Consider the following 15,391-nt stretch of genomic DNA (forward strand, 5'->3'; position numbering starts at 1 on the left):
CCGCTTCACTCCCACTCTGATCTCTCTGTCCTCGGCCTCTTACACTGTTCCAATGAAGCTCAACGTAAGCTCGAGGAACAGCACCTCATCTTTCAATTGGGCACTTTACAGCCTGCCGGACTCAACATTGAGTTCAACAATTTCAAACTATAATCCCTGCCCCCATTTTTCATGCTGTACGATTTTTGCCATTCCCATTTGCAACATTTTATCTTTCCTGCCTCTTACAAAAGCACAGATTGTTCCTTCAATTCTTTCCACCCCCCCCCCACCCCCCCTGTCTCTGCGCCTGCTTAATATCTGTTACATCTCCAGCTTTTTCCAGTTCTGATGAAGGGTCCCAGACCTGAAACGTTAACTCTGTTTCTTTCTCCACCGATGCTGCCTGGCCTGCTGAGTTTTTCCAGCGTTTTCTGTTGTTATTTCAGATTTCCAGCATCCGCAGTATTTTGCTATTGTTTCCAAAAGTACTTCATTGGTTGTAAAGCACTTTGGGATGTGCTAAGGTTATGAAAGCTGCTATTGCAAGTCTTCCTTTTCTTTTACTTTGCAGTAACTCATACTCTGTAAATGAATCCTCTTTTGTCAGCAAACTGGGTGCGTCTACAAGAATTTTTTCCCTTGCCTTTTGCGAGTCCAACTCCTGCTTTCTCTCTTTTAGCACTTCTCTCTGGGTCAGTGAAATAGCTGATGTTGTTTCAGTTTACATGGCAGGCTTCCTACCTCATTCTTTCCTTCCATCAGATCTGGTACTGTGTTTTTAGTCAGTGATACGCTTATCAATTACTTCATAAAAGGTGATGAGTCGAAGAAGAGATGATGAGTCGAAAGAAGAGATGAATAAGGCTTTTATTAGCTAAGAAGAGACCATGCTTCTTCGTGAGTGACTGAACAAGTCTGAATGAAACCCACACAGTGGTGGGTGGAGTCAGCTGAGGCATGCCTCCATACACAGCGCCACCCAGAGGTGGCAATATACAATACAGTGGTTTACCACATTCACCCCTTGTTTAATGTGAAGTCCGGCGGGGTGAAGGGTACTACAAGTTAAGTCTATCAGGAGGCCTTGTCTGACGTCCTGATCGTCGTGGTGGCGGCGGTGGTGTTGCAGCATCCGACGTCGGGTCTGGTGTCTGGGTGGTTGGCGAAGATTCCTGGGGCTTTGGCATGCCGTCTGCAGGGGTTGGGTTGGGAGGGGTGGTGGGGGGATAACAGTGGTAAGGGGGATAACGGTGGTAAGGGGGATAACGGTGGTAATTCAGGGGTACCCGAGGGTGCGAGATCTCGTATGGAGACCGTGTCCTCCCGCCCGTCTGGGTATGTCACCCAGGCATACTGGGGGTTGGCGTGTAGGAGGTGCACCCGCTCGACCAGGGGGTCCGTTTTATGCGTCCTCACGTGCCTCCGCAGTAGGACGGGCCCAGGAGAAGTCAACCATGCCGGTAGCGAGGTTCCCGATGTAGACTTCCGGGGGAAAACGAACATTTTCTCATGAGGGGTCGCATTAGTGGCAGTACAAAGCAGTGACCGAATGGAGTGAAGCGCTGCAGGGAGGACCTCCTGCCAGCGGGAGGTCGGAAGGCCCTTAGATTTTAGTGCTAAGAGGACTGCCTTCCAAACCGTCGCGTTCTCCCTTTCCACCTGGCCGTTCCCCCGGGGGTTGTAACTGGTGGTCCTGCTCGTGGCGATACCTCTTGTTAGCAGGTACTGCCGAAGTTCGTCGCTCATGAACGATGAGCCCCTGTCGCTATGTATATAGCTGGGGAACCCGAACAGAGCGAAGATGTCATTCAGACACTTGATGACCGTGGTACTGGTCATGTCTGGGCAAGGGATGGCAAAGGGGAAACGGGAGTACTCATCAACTATGTTGAGGAAGTACACATTGCGGTCAGCGGAGGGGAGGGGCCCTTTAAAATCGACGCTCAGGCGTTCGAAGGGGCGGGTGGCCTTGATCAGGCTTGCTCTGTCCGGCCTATAGAAGTGCGGTTTGCACTCGGCGCAGATTTGGCAGCTCTTGGTCATGGTCCTGACCTCCTCGATGGAGTAGGGCAGGTTACGGGATTTGATAAAATGGAAAAACCTGGTGACCCCCGGGTGGCAGAGGTCATTGTGGAGGGACTGCAGCCTATCACTCTGCGCGTTGGCGCATGTACCACGTGATAGGGCATCTGGGGGCTCATTGAGTTTCCCTGGCCGATACAAGATATCATAATTGTAGGTGGAGAGTTCGATTCTCCACCTCAAGATCTTGTCGTTCTTGATTTTACCCCTCTGCTTATTATTAAACATAAAAGCTACTGAACGCTGGTCAGTGAGCAGGGTAAATCGTTTCCCGGCCAGGTAATGCCTCCAGTGACGCACCGCTTCTACAATAGCCTGGGCCTCCTTTTCGACGGAGGAGTGTCTCATCTCGGGGCCCTGGAGGGTCCTTGAGAAAAAGGCCACGGGTCTGCCCGCCTGGTTAAGGGTCGCGGCTAGGGCGAAGTCGGAGGCATCGCTCTCCACTTGGAAGGGGATGGACTCATCCACCGCGTGCATTGCGGCCTTCGCGATATCGTTCTTGATAAGAGTGAAGGCTGCACACGCCTCTGGTGTCAGGGGGAAGGAGGTGGCTTTGATGAGGGGCCTGGCTTTGTCTGCATAGAGGGGCACCCACTGGGCGTAGTAGGAGAAAAACCCCAGGCATCTCTTCAGTGCTTTTTGGCAGTGGGGAAGGGGTAGCTCCATTAGGGGGCGCATTCTGTCGGGGTCGGGCCCGATGACTCCGTTCTCCACCACGCAGCCGAGGATGGCCAGGCGCTTGGTGTGAAACATACATTTTTCCTTATTGCACGTTAGGTTCAGCCGTTGGGCCGTACGGAGGAAATTTGCTAGATTAACGTCGTGGTCCTGCTGGTCGTGGCCGCAGATGGTGACGTTATCCAAATAGGGGAAGGTTGCCCGCAGCGCGTTCTGGTCAACCATTCGGTCCATCTCCCTTTGGAAGACCGAAACCCCGTTGGTGACGCCGAAGGGGACCCTAAGGAAGTGGTAGAGGCGGCCGTTTGCCTCGAAGGCAGTATACTGGCGGTCCTCATGGCGGATGGGCAGCTGGTGGTACGCTGACTTAAGGTCGATGGTGGAGAATACTTTGTATTGCGCAATCTGATTGACCATATCAGATATGCGAGGGAGGGGGTACGCGTCCAGCTGGGTGTACCGGTTTATGGTTTGGCTGTAGTCGATTACCATGCGGCGTTTTGCAGTGGTTTTAACGACTACAACCTGGGCTCGCCAGGGGCTAGTGCTACCTTCGATAATGCCCTCCTTCAAGAGCCGCTCCACCTCAGAGCTGATAAAAGCTCTGTCCCCGGCACTGTACCGCCTGCTTTTGGTAGCGATGGGTTTACAGTCGCGGGTGAGGTTAGCGAACAGGGGAGGGGGGGGACTTTTAATGTGGAAAGGCTGCAGGTGGTTTGCAGCGGGCGATTTAAAAGTTGTTGGTTGCAGACTGTGAGTGGGGGGAGGGGTCCACCGTATGCTAGTGTGACACTCTTAAGGTGGCACTGAAAATCCAACCCTAGCAGGACGGCAGCGCAAAGACGGGGCAGGACTAGCAGTTTAAATTTTTGATATTCAGTGCCCCCTACTGACAGGGTCACCACACAGTAGCCGCTGATGTCCATTGACTGGGACTTGGACGCCATAGAAATGCGATGGTGCGTTGGCAGAATCGTGAGGGAGTGGCTACGTACCGTGTCGGGGTGGACGAAACTCTCTGTGCTCCCGCTGTCGATCAGGCAACTGGTGGCGCGGCTGTTTACCGCGATATCCATCATGGAGCTGGATAGATGGTGAGGGTGGCCTTGATCCAGCGTCACGGAGGCCAGTATGTGGCTTAGTGAGTCACTATAGTCATCCGCCGAGACGGTGGTCGGTTCCGGTGACGAAATGGCGGTTGAGTGCGTTGGATACGATGGCGGCGGATGCCATGCGGCCGGGGGTACACAAAATGGCGGATAAGATGGCTGCTCCCACGGCCCGCACGCTGCGCTGCTGGCTGGCTTCCCCTTGCAGGCGTTAGCGTAATGGCCTTTCTTCCCGCAGCCCGAGCAGGTAGCTGTCTTAGCTGGGCAGTGCGCTCTGGGATGTTTTAACTGGCCACAGAAATAGCATTTTTGGGCCTGGTTACTGGGCATCGAAGCAGTTCTTACCGGAGGCTGCTGTCTCGGTTGGGTCGCTGCAGCGGTTGGTGCCGGGGGCGGCGGTCCCGTGTCCCACGGTTTCGATTGCCATGTCTCGGCGCCGTTACGGGGGTATGCCTCGAGGTTTCGGTGGGCCTCCTCTAACGAGAGCGCAAGGGCAATGGCCGTCTTCAGGTCGGGTTCCTTGCTTTCTAGCAGTCTCTGCCGGGTGTGGTCTGACTGGAGGCCCCTGATGAAGGCATCACAGGCGAGTCCCTGCGCGTGCTCCACAGCCGTTACCGCTTTACAATCGCAGTCTCTGCAGAGTGCCAGTAGCGCCCGTGCAAATGCCCCTACCGATTCTCCCGGTTGCTGCCTGCGGGATCCCAAGAGGTGTCGGGCGTAAATTGTGTTCACTGGGCGCGTATATTGCCCTTTTAGTAGCTCGAGGGCCGCCACGTACGTATTAGAGTCCCGGATTAGCATATATACTTGATGGCTCACCTGGGCGGTCAAAATTTTCAGTTTGTGATCCTCCTCTGTAACCTGTGAGATTGCGAGGAAGGATTCAAAGCAGCTCAGCCAGTGTTCAAACTTGGCTGATGCACCCACATCTTGAGGGTCGAGGTCCAGGCGTGGTGGTCTGAGGGCTCTCAGCAATGTCTGCTGTATCCGTTGCTGTTGTTGCTCCTCAGGTGTCGCCATTTAACTTTTAGCTAATAAAATTGATACGCTTATCAATTACTTCATAAAAGGTGATGAGTCGAAGAAGAGATGATGAGTCGAAAGAAGAGATGAATAAGGCTTTTATTAGCTAAGAAGAGACTGTGGTAAACCACTGTCATACCTGTCTGTGTCTGTATGTGTATTCCACTAGGTACAGGTCTGGACATGCCTCGGCTGACTCCTCCCACTATTCCAGGTATATAAGTGACTACCTCCCAGTCCCTTAGTATTCTGGACGGGTCGACCACTCGAGACTAGACCTTCATTCTTTAGTTAATAAAAGCCTGATTGTTACTCGCTCAACCTCAGTCTTTTGAGTAATTGATGGCGCATCAGAGACCATGCTTCTTCGTGAGTGACTGAACAAGTCTGAACGAAACCCACACAGTGGTGGGTGGAGTCAGCTGAGGCATGCCTCCATACACAGCGCCACCCAGAGGTGGCAATATACAATACAGTGGTTTACCACAGTCAGTCAGACCCGCTTTTCGACTGCAAATCGCAACTGATATCTTGGTTAGTCTGAAGCATCCTGAACCGATTTTATCTCTGCACGCAACTTCTGTAGGTTCATTATTAGATCTTTAGTCAGAAGAAGTGCCAATTGCTGTTTTCCTACACCTCATCAGTAGCTGCTCCTTCTGATCCAAAGTCAAAGCCGTTTCTTGTAACTACCTGTATCACCTCTCTTCTGTCCTGATGTGTCCTTCTGATGGTATCACTCCCATTGTCGTCAAGATCTATAGATCTGAACTTACCACCTGTCCAACGCCTTCATGTACATTTCTGAAACTCTGCTCTTCAACACTTGGACATCAAAGCCTTCCTTCTAAGTTCCAAATGCTCCGTCTCCTTATACCCCATCGTGTTAAAATGAAGGTTTATAACGCAAGGTTCATCCTACACTAACTCATTCTTTCCAAGGATCTGAAAAACTGTGGAACTCCTTACTTAGTTTAGTCTGTCCTTCCTACAATTCTCAGGCTTTTAACATCCAGGATTGGCATCATCTAGTCACTACTTCCCAATGTACCTCATACTCTCTTTTACCCTTTTCACCCTTGGTGGCGTTCTGCACTGTGAGACTAGGCCTTTCACCTGGCTTTCTCAATTTTTTAAAAAGTTACAATTATTGTGCTAATTTTCTGAAGACTAGTGCAATATTTCATCATTAAAACAAGAGTCAGCTAGTGGTTGCGTGGCACTCACAATGTGTTTAGTATACAAGCACCAGTAAAAAAAAACATGATTGGTACAGACTGGATAACTCCTCCAGGCAACAGCTCCAATGCTATTTTCTTCTGCTTGATTTATAATTTCAGGTGTAAGATCAGAAGCTACCTGAAGAAATCATTTTCTTGTGTCTATAAAAGATACATATATCATTGCAAATTAGCTATTGGAGTAAAAGTACTTCTTGCCACATTTCCAATTAGTCTGTTCAGATCTTAGCATTTTAACAGGGACTTACACAATAATAATGCTGCGCTGTTATACAAGATCTAAAAATAGAATAAGGTTAAAATGCTTTGCTCTATTCTAAGATTTTACATTTCAAATGATTTGTAATTCTGTGTATTTTTGAATTCTGCAGATGTTTTAAAGAGAAGAGAAGTTCATGGTTGAAAACAGAATAATGTTTTAGTATCCAAATGGTTAAGTATCCTTACTGTTGAGAGTAAAAGGCATCTCGTGCCTCTGGAGACAGTGTGGCCACATACTAGTCAACCTTCTACCTCTAACAGGCTTTGACTCTTCTCCAGAAAAATTTAAAAGACATTTTAATGACCTGAAGTGCCAGTGTTCTAAAAGCACTTATAAGTCTGTGCGTGGAATTACCTCCTTCTTAAGTTTACTTCCTTTGCAATTGTTTATGATTGTTGCTGATTCTGAGTTAAGTAGCTGTTTCAGTCTGAAGACATCCAAGGCTACATGTTCAATACGCACAGGAGAAAATGTTTTCATTGTAACTCCAGCAAGAAATAATGAGAAGTAGAATGCAGTACTGGAAATATCCATTCAAAGCTGCTCACCACAAGATAATTAAGATTTGTTTTCAATTTGCCTAAATGAACTTTTCACATTTCCCAAACTGCTCGGTAAATAGATGCATTGCCTGGTGTTATGCTGAGCCATTCAGACAAGGCAGGACCAGATCTAATCCCGCACCCATGTTCAGTTTACTAATCTTACCTGGGATGCTGGTAGGCGTGCTAGAATAAGAAGCAGGGAAAAAATAAAATTAGCCATGGTCCTGCTCCTGATTACTATCCACTGACCCCTACTGGAAAATGTCTATATGCGTAGGTGTTGAGTGAAAACAGGATTGGGCTGAGCTTCAAAATAACAACAGAAAACGCTGGAAAAACTCAGCAGGCCAGGCAACATCCGTGGAGAGAGAAACAGAGTCAACGTTTCAGGTCGAAGACCCTTCGTCAGAACTGAGAAAAAAGCAGGAAATGAAATAGATTAAAAAGCAAGTTTGAGGGCTGGGAAATGGGGGAGGGGATGAAAGAACAAAAGGGAAGGACTGAGAGAGGTGAAGAGACATTAAGAGATATTCAAGGCGAGACGAGATGGTAATAGGACAGGTAAAGAAACAAAAGATGGCTCTAGATGAAGTGTGAAATACGCTGGCAGAATGAAAGACAGCTTCCGCAGTATTTTGCTATCGTATTGGGCCGAGCTTCAATGTCCTTCAGTGTCAAATAGCCTGCCAACATTCATTGATAGGCCACTTGAGTAAAGTTTACTGGCACACATGGGCCTGGTACGCTAGCATGAGCCAGCTCTTTCCAATTTAGCTTTACACTTACCAAAGACCTTTCCTTAGCCTTTAAGCAAAGGAAGTTAATCCTTCAAAGCAATAAAATCTTTGGTAGAAATAGATAGACAACGGATTAGGAAAGAACTGCAACAGGGCTATAAAAGCAGAGAAACAATTGAGGACTGGAGACTGAAAATTGAGCATAAACACAGGCTGATGATGCTTGGAAGCTAGCACAAAGCTTTGTTTTTCAGCTCATCCCCGGCTAATTGGTGAATGGAATTTTTAATTCCTTAATGCAAACCAGACATAGAAGTGCCTATGTTATTTTGTTGCTCATCGTTAAGTGTTTTGTTCTGTTATAGCACAGAATTTTCAGGAACTTTATTTAGTCTGATATTTTTCCTGATTGATTCAATAGAGGATCTTCACTGCAGAACATCTACAGTGACAATTAAAAGCAACTAAAAGTTCTGGTGAAGCGATACTAGCACATAAACAGGACTCTAGTCCTCTAGGCAAGTGTAACTGTGGTGTAACTGGAGAAAATTTTGAACTTCCTGCAAGAATTTGACATTTGAATGGCAGACTACAAAGTCAAATCTGGAAGATCCACCAAGACGTAAACCTAACGGTTTCATCTCAAAAGTCTCGTCGCACAGCAGACTTTGTAAGAAATATTTTAACCCCTTGGGCTGATTCTAAATTTCATGGTTTTTAAGTATTGTGCTGATTCAATACCTTATTGTGCAATTTGGCTGCTGCAGTCATTAACACAAATAAATCTGGCAGTTTTATCCTGTAAGCTATGGTCTGATGGTGCGGTGAGAGACAAAAGAACATGATTGGCATCCCACATTATCTCCAGTAAACCATATACCACAACGAAGGGCTGATTGTTAAACCTGGACAAGGCTCTCCATACACAGGGTGCAAGCCTTGATTCTTAAAAACTCTATCTGCATTATGGAAACTGTCTTCAAACTATGAAGGCAAGATGAAAGTGTTGGAGACAAGGCCAAACTGAAATGTTATAAATCATTGGTCATTGTCCAGCATCAAAATATCTAATGTGAGTGTGCTAAACTCAATCAAACATTAATCTCAAGAAAACTAAAACTTAGATATGGCTAAGTTTATTCTTCCTCCATTAAAAGTTGTGAATTTTTTGAATAAAATGAAACCCAGCACAGTGAATGCAGAATCTGTTAACTCGTTTCGGAAGGAAATAGGCAAGTTCCTGATAAGGGAGAGAGTGGGAGGATATTGCACCAGAATCTGGACTACAGATCTAGAATATAGATCCTGCAATCTGGATAAAGAGAAATGGTTCTCCGTTCTCCTGTTCTTACAAAGATTCATGTGTCCCATTTGAATTATTCGTAAGAAACAGAAACATAAACATTAATGTACGATTAAGGTGTAAAGCTGATACTTTTATCTCTAGTATACTCTGTATAAAGCAGTGATACAGTTGACCTTTAACTCTTGCTGTAATTCAGTTAAACCTTGATTTGTAATTTGCAGTTACTGTTTTCTCCTTCTGAAAAATGAGATATATAATTATTTTTAAAAGTCCTTATTATTAAATAATAAAAGTTACTTTATGTGGTATAAAGGTGATTCGAGGTCTAGTAAACAAAATCATGCCTGTTAACATGGCAAAAGAGGAAGGGAAAAAGAGTGTGTTGAGGAGGAAGCTACGAGACAACCTTTTAAAAAAAAAAAGTTGGTATTTGTCAGTACTTGCTCTCATGGTTAAATACTCAGAATTAAATAAATGTTATTCTTTGAATTTCTATCTGTGCCTCAGTTATTTCACTGCATTAGGAATCTCTCCCAAGAGCCAACATCTAGTTGGTCAAATTTATCAAATATTGTCTCATAACACACTTGTGAAGCACCTTGGGGTGTTTTACTGTGTTAAAGGCAATATATAAATGCAAGTTGTTGTTGTAAGAATAAGTCTCTGTGTGCTGGCTCACAAAACAGGCTCTCATTAGTTTAACCTACATATAATTTGCCTAATTCTGATCAATCTGCAATTTTTTTTAGTAATAGTGCTTCACTTTAAAAAACTTGAATGAGAATGTCACTCACAGGAATGTCATTCATGCTCATTTGTAGTGCAAATTGTGAAATTATGCAAAGACGGGAAAATTATGCATAACAGGAAAAAAACACACCATCATTAAAGAGCTTGTGGTGTAAATAGGGAATGGGAGCACCATCACAATAAGGAGTAAAATGGATAGATTTAGTTTGACTTTTGATAGTCTGGAACTACATACTATTAGAAAGTATCTTTTGACAAGTGTATCTTTGCAATTCTGCTTGGATATTCAGGATTCGAAAGGAACAAAAAATCATTGTTTATAAATACGAACTAATGGAGAGGATGTACAGTTTGAATTCTGCAAATGAGATTCACGCTGAAAGGGTTAAAGTCAGCAACATTTTAAACAAGAGAATAGAGAGCAGATAGCCTCGCATTAGTATCGCAGACATAGTAGGTGATAAAATCTGATCAGAAAACAGATAGCCGTGTGAGCTATGCTGTCTGAAAATGTTTTCTTAACTGTTATTCACAGTAATGCAGCAGCCAACAGGACATGGCGTCTGCTGTCATGTCAGTTGAACTGGCACATGCTCAGCTTCTCATGAAACCTGGTTTGCAAAACATTTGCACCAAAGCAAAAAGTACTTTTTGTACATTTTCGAGCAAACTTCTTGTAAGTGTTGTTTGTGCTAGCTGGTTAGTTTCAAAATTCTGACTTCTGCCAATGTTTACAATTATATTACCAGCTTTAAGTGGAGCAAAAATAAAAATAGTATAGAAAAACTGATATTTTGTTTCTTTACTTGTCCCATTACCATCTCCTTTTGCCTTGCACCATCATCCCTTTTGTCTTTTAATCTCTCCTGCCTTCCACCCTATCACAGACCTTCCCTTTTGTTCTTTCCTCCCCTTCCCGCTTTCCCTGCCTCTGCTCTTTCTTAAAACTTGTTATATCTCTAACTTTTTCCAGTTCTGATGAAAGGTCATCAACCTGAAATATTGGCCCGTATTTTCCGATGCCTACGGGTGTGTACGAGGCATGTACACACCCGTAGGGACATCGGAAATGCCGGTTCCAGGCATGCGAAACACATGCGCTGAAAACCGGCATTTCCAATCTATAAAGAACCCTCTTGACAGATTGGACGCCTGCCCTGGAGAAGGGCCTCTGCAGGTGGAGAGTTCCGCTTTCTGCAGAACCTCCGCCCGCTGAAATCACTTAGAAACCTCACGCCTGGTAAAAGCAGACGTTAAGGCCTGCTTTTACCAGCATAAGAGTTTAAAAAAGTTAAAAAAAAAAAATTTCGCTCATAATTTAAAAATACTTTTAAGAAAGGTAAGTTTATTTTTAGCCCTGTAAAAAGCTTTAATTATTTTTTCAAAAAATTGAATTTTTGTTTAAAATATTTAATTTAATGTAATTTAAACTCATTTTAAAAACGTGATGGTTTTTAAAAAATGTATTTAATGTTTTGATGTCTTTTTTCAGTGATCCCCATTCACACTTTTGACGGGTCTATCAGTCAAAAGTATGAAGGGGGATTCCCTTCTCCCATTGGCTCGCCTGGCCCACGTGATCCCAGGGACGTTTGTGAACCGCCTGCGCCCCTGGGATACGTGGGCCCTGCGCATTTCGACTGTGGACAGGCCCAGGATTGGAAATGGCCGCACCTCGGGAGCCCTCAGGTAAGGGCATAGATCTTTTCCCGATAAGAGGCATCCGCACGCAGGAAGCCTCCTATCGGAAATTATGGGCCATTAACTCTGTTTCTCTCTGCACAGAAGCTGCCTGACCTGCTGAGTATTTCCAGCATTTTCTGTTTTTATTTCAACTCCCACAGCTACCTCGATTACACTTCCTCCCACCCTGCTTCCTGCAAGGACTCTATTCCATTCTCCAAGTTTCTCTGTCTCATCCATTCTGACGATGCCACCTTCCTTTTTTTAGGTTAGATTTTAAAACAGGGAGCAGAACTGATTGGATGGTGTACTAACACAACTCCATACCCTCTATTCCAAGGAGCAGACTTTCCTCCCCTTTGTCCCAGGTAGAGTAGGGACATAATAATTATAGGTGCTGTTCACCTGGATTGTATCAGTCAGATGCCTTGCCTTACATGAAACCCCATCGATTCCTATTGGCTATTTTCGATATGGCAGTATAAGGTGCAGTTATGCTTCACATGCCAATGTGAAAGTGGATCATATTTGAGTGTGTGGCTGTGCATGGACTGGAGTTATACTGCCAGTCTTCTGCCTTCAATTTTTTTTGAGATTCTGGATCCGGTTTTAGGCCACAGGATGTTGGCATACAGTTGATATGTGACATACAAATATATAAACATTCCTATGGGAAATTCCTCTCCTTTTATAGTCCAATACAGTGCCTGGTGGCCCTCTGACTCCTAACACAGCTGAAAAAGACCTTGCTATTATTACTACACCTATCCACTACCTTCTTCTCCAATGTTCTTTTGGCTGCTCTGGTAGCAGCTTTATTGCCTTTAGCTACGATCAATTCCTATCCATGTTCTCCCAAGAACCATTTTATTTAATCCTGTAAAAATAATTCTGTTTAAGTCTCGTTTGTCTTTGCGTAAGGCAAAAGAACCAAATGTATCTTGTTCAGCAATGCTTCTACCAGTTCTGATATCAAGATGAAGCATGTTCAAAAGACCTCCTCCTATCTGATCAAATTCAGAGAAACCAGAGTTAAATTGCAACCTGAACGTCAAGTTTGAAACCCTCAGCTGCTGACATTTGTACCGCTGACCTATCTGTGGCTATTTTAAGATTCTCATCCTTGTTCTCAAATCCCTCCATGGCCTTGCCCCTCCAGCCCCACAGCCCTCCGAGATATCTGCACTCCTCTAATTCTGGCCTCTTGAGCATCCCCGATTTTAATCGCTCCACCATGGGTGGCCGTGCCTTATGCTGCCAAGGCCCTAAGCTCTGGAATTCCCTCCCTCTACCTCTCCGCCTCGCTATCTCCCTGAAGATGCTCCTTAAAATCTACCTCTTTGACTAAGCTTTTGGTCATCTGCCCTAATATCTCCTTATTTGGCTCGGTGTCAATATTGTTTGAGAACGCTCCTGTGAAGCACCTTTGGAACGTTTTACTACATTAAAGGTGTTATATAAATAAAAGTTGTTGTTTTTATTAACCTATCTCCATGGCAGCAGTACAGTAATTAAAGTAATGTTTTGTTGCATGTTAATTTACAATTCATGGTAAGTTAAAGCAAATCATCGAATAGAACTTATGACTTAATCAGACAAAATTATGATTTCCTGCACCACTGACTCAAATTTTCTATTTTAATCAGTGAGCACAATCTCCTTGGTCATTGGGAAGGTTAACAACTGCAAGGCTCATTTAACTTTCAACGGATGGGATTTATTTTCTACTGATAGTAACTGAAGTAAAATAACTAACCAAACCCCACAAAGGCATGGACCAATTTTAGGGAGTAGCAGCATCATAGTTTAATGAAAGAACCTTGGGAACCTGTGCAGGGAGACAGAGGAAAGGGAAACAAGGATAGAAGCAAAAGACAGGAAGGAGAAAAGCAAAGGTGGCAGTCAGAGAAATCAAGCATTTAAATCAAACATGGCCACAGTAAATAATAATTCTAAAAGGTCTAAGAGTGTTAAAAAAAACAAGCCTGAAGTGTCTTAATGCGAGGAGCATTCGTAATAAGGTGGATGAATTAGCTGCGCAAATAGAGGTAAACGGATATGATGTCATTGGGATTACGGAAACATGGCTCCAGGGTGACCAAGGCTGGGAACTCAACATCCAGGGGTATTCAATATTCAGGAAAGACAGGCAAAAAGGAAAAGGAGGTGGGGTAGCATTGCTGGTTAAAGAGGGGATTAACACAATTGTAAGGAAGGATATTAGCTCTGATGATGTGGAATCTGTTTTGGGTAGAACTGAGAAATACCAAGGGGCAGAAAACGTTAGTGGGAGTTGTATATAGACCTCCAAACAGTAATGCGGAGGTTGGGGATGGCATTAAATGGAAAATTAGAGACGCGTGCAATAAGGGCACAGCAGTTATCATGGGTGACTTTAATCAACATATAGATTGGGCTAACCAAATTAGTAACGATACTGTGGAGGAGGAATTCTTGGAGTGTATATGGGATAGTTTCCTGGACCAATATGTCGAGGAACCAACTAGAGATCAGGCCATCTTAGACTGGGTATTATGCAATGAGAAAGGATTCATTTGCAATCTAGTTGTGCCAGGCCACTTGAGGCGGAGCAATCATAATATAGAAACATAGAAGATAGGAGCAGGAGTAGGCCATTCGGCCCTTTGAGCCTGCTCCACCGTTCAATGAGATCATGGCTGATCATCCAAATTCAGTACCCTGTCCCTGCCTTCTCCCCATATCCCTTGATCCCTTTAGCCTCAAGAAATATATCCAACTCTTTCTTGAATATATTTAATGAACTGGCCTCCACCGCCCTCTGTGGCAGAGAATTCCATAGGTTCACCACTCTCTGGGTGAAGAAATTCCTCCTCATTTCAGTCCTAAATGGCTTACCCCTTATCCTTAGACTGTGACCCCTGGTTCTGGACTCCCTGGCCATCAGAAACATCCTTTCTGCATCTAGTCTGTCCAGACCCGACAGAATTTTATAGGTTTCGATGAGATCCCCTCTCAATCTTCTAAACTCCAGTGAGTATAAGCCCAATCGACACAATCTCACCTCGTACGTCATTCCTGCCATCCCAGGTATCAGCCTGGTGAATCTTCGTTGCACTCCCTCCATGGCAAGAACGTCCTTCCTCAGGTAAGGTGACCAAAACTGTACACAATACGATTGAATTCTTAAGATGGAGAGTGAAGTAGTTGACTCAGAGACTAGGGTCCTGAATTTAAATAAAGGAAACTATGATGGTATGAGGCGCGAGTTGGGTAGGATTGATTGGGAAATGTTACTCAAAGGGTTGATGATGAATAGGCAATGGCAAACATTTAAAGTTCACATGGATGAACTACAGAATTTGTTCATCCCTGTTTGGCATAAAAATAAAACAAAAAAGGTGACTCAACCGTGGCTAACAAGGGAAATTAGGGATAGCATAAGATCCAAGGAGAGGACATATAAATTGGCAGTAAAACTGAGGATTGGGAGCAGTTTAGGATTCAGCAAAGGAGGACAAAGGGATTAATTAAGAGGGGGAACATAGAGTATAAGAGTAAGCTTGCAGGGAACATAAAAACTGACTGTAAAAGCTTTTATAGATATGTGAAGAGAAAAAGATTGGTGAAGTCAAGCGTAGGTCCCTTGCAGTCAGAATCAGGGGAATTTATAATGGGGAACAAAGAAATGGCTGACCAATTAATTACATACTTTGGTTCTGTCTTCACAAAGGAGGACACATATAACCTCCCAGAGATGTCGGGGAACATAGGGTCTAATGAGAGGGAGGAACTGAATGAAATCAGTATTTGTAGGGAAATGGTGTTAGGGAAATTGATGGGATTGAAGGCCGATAAATTCCCGGGACCTGATAATCTACATCCTAGGGTACTTAAGGAAGTGGCCCCAGAAATAGTAAATGCATTGCTGGTCATCATCTTCCAAAATTTTATAAACTCTGGAACAGTTCCCATGGATTGGAGGGTAGCTAATGTTACCCCACTGTTCAAAAA

The 15,391-nt window shown here is 44.5% G+C and overlaps 1 long non-coding RNA gene across 4 annotated transcripts in view; it reads right to left on the reverse strand.

Annotated features, from left to right (window-relative positions):
- LOC147103211 (uncharacterized) overlaps window positions 1–15,391 on the reverse strand; it is a 293,502-nt gene that overhangs the window by 191,790 nt on the left and 86,321 nt on the right. The window lies entirely within an intron of this gene.

The sequence above is a fragment of the Somniosus microcephalus genome, chromosome 20 (genome assembly GCF_052327205.1).
Source record: "Somniosus microcephalus isolate GS21.2 chromosome 20, FLI_Smic_1.0, whole genome shotgun sequence".
Classification (NCBI taxonomy): Eukaryota; Metazoa; Chordata; class Chondrichthyes; order Squaliformes; family Somniosidae; genus Somniosus; species Somniosus microcephalus.